The sequence below is a fragment of the Cervus canadensis genome, chromosome X, assembly GCF_019320065.1.
Source record: "Cervus canadensis isolate Bull #8, Minnesota chromosome X, ASM1932006v1, whole genome shotgun sequence".
In the NCBI taxonomy this organism is placed as follows: domain Eukaryota; kingdom Metazoa; phylum Chordata; class Mammalia; order Artiodactyla; family Cervidae; genus Cervus; species Cervus canadensis.
In genome coordinates, this window is record NC_057419.1 from 26426193 (window position 1) to 26431186 (window position 4994).

At 40.5% G+C, this 4994-nt stretch overlaps 1 non-coding gene across 1 annotated transcript; it reads right to left on the bottom strand.

Moving 5' to 3' along the window:
- Positions 1–668: 668 nt before the first annotated feature.
- LOC122436037 lies at positions 669–775 on the bottom strand. The gene has a single exon (XR_006267810.1). It is a non-coding gene; the product is annotated as a U6 spliceosomal RNA (small nuclear RNA).
- Positions 776–4994: the final 4219 nt, after the last annotated feature.

Here is a 4994-nt window from a genome sequence, read left to right on the forward strand (position 1 = left end):
GAAGAGAATATTAGGAACAAACATTTGCCAAAAAGCTAGATAAAACAAATTCCTAGACATATAAAATCTATTGAAATTGAAAACAGACCTTCCTTGGTGGTCCAGTGGGTAAGAAGCCTGACAGGGCAGGGGACACAGGTTCCTGGTCCAGGAAGATCCCACATGCCACAAGGCAACTAAACCCATGTGCTACAACTTCTGAGCCTGTGTTCTAGAGCCCTTGAGCTGCAACTACTGAAGCCCATGCACCTAGAGCCTGTGCTCTGCAACATGAGAAGCCACCACAATGAGAAGCTCACACACCGCAACTAGAGAGTAGCCTCCACTATCCAAAACTAGAGTAAGCCCTCACGCAGCAATGAAGACCCAGAGCAGCCAATAAGTAAATAAACAATTGAAAAAATGAATAACAAAGAAACATAAAATCTGAATAAACCTATAAAATTAAAGAGATTAAATCATTAATAAAAAATCTCCAACAAAGAACTAAATCTAATAGCTTCAAGCTGAATTATATCAAACCTTTAAAAAACTAACACCAATCCTTTTTATTTTTTTTTATTTTTTTAACAAAAAAAGTTTATTTTCTGCACTAAAATTTATACAGCTGTAAACTCAAGGAGTTATCCAATACTTGTACAAATCTGGGGAACAGTTAATAAGCACCTAAAAATATGGAACGCTTCACGAATTTGCGTGTCATCCTTGTGCAGGGGCCATGCTAATCTTCTCTGTATCATTCCAATTTTAGTATATGTGCTGCCGAAGCGAGCACACACCAATCCTTTTTAAACTCTTCAAAAAAACTGAAGACAATGGAACACTTACCAACTGAATCTATGAAGCCAGCATTGTCTTGATATTAAGCCAGACACTACAAGAAAATAAAACTACAGACCAATAGCCCTTATAAATATTGATGCAAAATCCTCAAGAAAATACTAGCAAACTGAATTTAGCAGCATATTAAAAAGATTATACACCATGGCTGAGTGTAATTTATTCCTGGAAGGCAAAGATGATTCAACATACAAAAATTGATCGATGTGATACACCACATTAACAGAATGAAGGGGAAAAAAACATAATCATCTCAACTGATGCAGGAAAACCTAAGTCCAGCCAAAACCACTGACCCACAGAAGGAATATTTTATAAGAAACCTAAAAATATATGTTGTCAAGTGAAAAAGACATATTGCCAAAGTATAGGTATACCATTCAAGTATACTTCAAAGCATGCAAACACCATATATTTATTATTTATATTATATATTACCTATATGTAATAACACTATTTAAAATATTTTCAGAAATGAAACCAACCAAATATAAACAACATAACTCTTTAAAAACTGTATCTGTCTGCTGGTTGAAGATGGGTGATATAATATTGATTATATAATACCATTCTTTCCACTTTGGATTAGGTTTGAAAATTTTGATGATATAATAAAAATTGCTATACCATACAACTTTGAGAGGGGGTGGTCCTAAGATGGCAGAGGAATAGGACAGGGAGACCACTTTCTCCCCCACAAATTCATCAAAAGATCATTTGAATGCTGAGCAACTTCCACAAAAAAAAAACTTCTGAACACTGGCAGAGGACACCAGGCACCCAGAAAGGCAGCCCATTCTCTTCATAAGGAGGTAGGACAAAGTATAAAAGACAAAAAGAGAGACAAGAGTTAGGGATGGAGACTCGTCCCAGGGAGGGAGTAATGAAGGAGGAGAAGTTTCCAAATACCAGGAAACCCTCTCACTGGCGAATTTGCAGGGACTTTTGGAATCTCAGAGGGCAACATAACCAGGAGGAAAAAAGAAAACCCACAGAATACGTGCCTAACCTCAACTCCCAGCAGAGAAGTAGCCCAGAGGCTCATGTCTGCCAGCAGCGAGCGGGGGCTGAACAGGGAGGCATGGACTGCATGCTTAGAGTAAGGACCCGGCCTGAATGCCAGGAGGACAATCTGAGGGAGCTAATGTGAGACAGCAACCCAAACTGTGGGATAGCCAGAAAGGGGAAAAAAGAAAAAGGAGAGAGAGAGAACTTTTCAGTGAAAAGCTCTAACCTAAGGCACAGCCTGGCCTGCTCACAGAACAAAGGATTGGGCAAATACCAGAAGAGAGCTAGCTGGTTTCATACCAGCCCACCCCCCCTGCTGGAGACAGAGAGGCATGTGGGCAACAGCCAGAGCCGGAAGGCAAGGGGCAATATCAGCTCCAGGGACGGCATCTTCAACCAAATTGTGAGTAGGCTTCCAGTTGCTGACCAAGTCTTCCTGGAATCCTGGATGGTTGACATCTGCCAGGAGGGTCACAGCCAGAGATCACCTCCCCAGAGGTGACACACGGCATATCTGAGACGGCACTCTTGTGGTACACCCAGGAAACTATGTGGCTGGGACTGGGGAGGTGATTAAGATGCACAGACCACCTGGGACACTGCGCTCACCAAGCACCTTGTCGCCTGAGCTGCTCGGACCTGGGAAGGGCACAAAATGCAGGCCCAACCGAGTCTGTGTCTCTGTGGAGTACCCAAGAACCTGCACCTGATCAGCTTAGACCTGGTAAGTGCACAAAACCCAGGGCCCTCTTGGGACAGTTCCCCTGCAAAGCAACCAGGAGCCTGAGCAGTCTAGATGGGAAAGCACACATGCCATGAGCTGGGAAAAACCCAGTGTGGTCCATACACTGTGAGCACTCTGCATACATACCAGTGATAATTCTCTGCATTTGTTCCTCCCTCCCCACAGCACAACTGAACAAGTGAGCCTAAATAAGTGACCACCTTCGCCGCCTTGTGTCAGGGTGGAAAGTAGACACTGAAGAGACTTGCAAACAAGGAAGCCAAAATAAACAAAGAAGAGAGAACCACTTTGGAAGTAACAGGCACAACAGATTAAAACCTTGTAGTTAGCATTGACTAAGCATTGGAAGGGGCCTATAAAACTAGAGAAGAAATATAAGCTGGGACAAGGAACAATCTAAAACTGAACCACACTGCCCTCAATAGCTCCAGAGAAATGCCTAGTTATATTTTACTATTATCATTTTTTTAATTTTTAAAATCTTTATTACTCCTTTAATTTTCATTTTTATAACCTACCATGTCCTTGCAAAAATAAAGACCCTATTTTTAAAGCAAATTTTATATATATATTTTTTATAATTTTTGTGATTTTGCTTTGTTCTTTTTATATTGTATTTTTGAGACTCTAACCTTTACTCTAGATTTTTAATTTTTGTTTTTAGGTATTTGTTATCAATTTTGTAACTTTAAGAATCTAAACTTTAGTACCCATTTTTATTTAGGAGTGTGATTACTGGCTTGATTGCTCTCTCCCCCTTCTGACTCTCCTTTTGTTCCCCCAGATCACTTTTATCTCCTTACTCCCCCTTCTTTTCTCTACCTAACTCTGTGAATCTCTTTGGGTGTTCTGGGCTGTGGAGAACACTAAGGGAACTGAGTACTGGCTAGATGTGGCTCACTCCTTTTGATTCTCCCTCTTCTCCTCCTGGTCACCAATATCTCCCTCCTCCCTCTTCTCTTCTCCATGGAACTCTGTGAACCTCTCTGGCTGTCCCTCACTGTGGAGAATCTTTTTACCATTAAACTAGATGTTTTTCCATCAGTGTGCTATGGATGGAGAAGTCTTGAGGCTACTGTAACAATAAGACTAAAAGCAAGAGGCAGGTGGCTTAAATACAAAACTTGAAAACTCCAGAAAACTTCTGACTTCAGGGAACATTAATCAACAAGAGCTCATCCAAAAGCCTCCACACCTACACTGAAACCAAGCTCCACCCAAGAGCCAAAAAGTTTCAGAGCAAGACATACCAAGCTAATTCTCCAACAACGCAGGAACATAACCCTGAGCATTAAAACACAGTTGGCCAAAAGTCACACCAAACCCATAGACACCTTAAAACTCACTACTGGACACTTCGCTGCACTCCAAAGAGAAGAGATACAGTTCAACCTAACAGAACACCAACGCAAGCTTCCCTAACCAGGAAAGCTTGACAAGCCACTCATCCAACCCCACCTACAGGGAGGAACCTCCACAAATAAAGAGGAACCACAAACTTCCAGCATACAGAAAGGCCACCCCAAACACAGCAATCTAAACAAAATGAAAAGGCAGAGAAATATTCAGCAGGTAAAGGAACATGAAAAATGCCCAACAAACCAAACCAAAGAGGAGGAGATAGGGAATCTACCTGAAAAAGAATTCAGAATATTGATAATAAAAATGATCCAAAATCTGGAAAACAAAATGGAGTTACAGATAAATAGACTCAAGACAAGGATTGAGAAGATGCAAGAAATGTTTAACAAGGATCTAGAAGCAATAAAAGAGTCAATCAATAGTGAATAAAGCAATAACTCAGATCAAAAGCACTTTGGAGGGAACCAACAGTAGAATAACTAAGGCAGAAGATAGGATAAGTGAGGTAGAAGACAGAATGGTGGAAATAAATGAAGGGGAGAGGAAAAAAGAAAAAAGAATTAACAGAAATGAGGACAACCTCAGAGACCTCTGGCACAATGTTAAATGCCCCAACATTCGAATCATAGGAGTCCCAGAAGAAGAAGACAAAAAGAAAGACCATGAGAAAATACTTGAGGAGATAATAGTTGAAAATATCCCTAAAACGGGGAAGGAAATAACCACCCAAGTACAAGAAACCCCAATAGTCCCAAACAGGGTAAACCCAAGGTGAAACACCCAAGACACAGAGCAATCAAATTAATGAAGATCAAACACAAAGAACAAATATTAAAAGCAGCAAGGGAAAAATAACAAATAACACACAAGGGGATTCCCATAAGAATGACAGCTGATCTTTTGATAGAAACTCTTCAAGCCAGAAGGGAATGGCAGGACAAACTTAAAGTGATGAAAGAGAAAAACCTACAACCCAGATTACTGCACCCAGCAAGGATCTCATTCAAATATAAAGGAGAAATAAAAAGCTTTACAAACA